The sequence below is a fragment of the Antrostomus carolinensis genome, unplaced genomic scaffold, assembly GCF_000700745.2.
Source record: "Antrostomus carolinensis isolate BGI_N321 unplaced genomic scaffold, ASM70074v2 scaffold2429, whole genome shotgun sequence".
Lineage (NCBI taxonomy): Eukaryota > Metazoa > Chordata > Aves > Caprimulgiformes > Caprimulgidae > Antrostomus > Antrostomus carolinensis.
Genome location: NW_010337640.1, coordinates 1542 through 2136, shown reverse-complemented (window position 1 = coordinate 2136; position 595 = coordinate 1542).

Below are 595 nucleotides of genomic sequence, written 5' to 3'. Positions count from 1 at the left end.
CTGTAATGGACGTAAATAAAGAAAGAAAAGAAAGTTAAAACAGAATGTGGGACAACTTAGAAGGTGGCAGGACGAAACCAATGGGCCAAAATGGGGAAGTCCCATCTAAAATGAGAGTTACGAGGTAGATATCAAACAGATTAGGTAGCAGACAGGCTACAGGAAGGTAGGCTTAGGAAAACAGAAAAATCACAACTGTTCCAAAGTTTGGAAGCATCATTCCCCCTCCTCTCTTTTTTAAACTAGTTTTTCTCTCCCTCATAAAAATACACTACTGAGGATTAATGGCAATTGACTGGAAAAGTTACCCATGATTTCTTTTTTTTTTTAAAAAAAAAAAAAAAATAGAGAAAGATCTAGACTTTTGCTGTTTGTCTAGTTTTGAAAGCCAGGTTAGCGTTTTTGAATGGCTCTACACAAGTTCTTTCCAACGGTTCTCCAGCCCCAAGATCACAATTGGCCAGTGCATGAGTCAACAAAGTGCAATGGAGAGAGCAGCTCGTCAAACTCAGATTTCACACTGGGAGGTTGTCTGCTGTCATAATACAAATAATCTATGTGTATCAGACTGAAAATCAGGATAATTCTAAAGAAA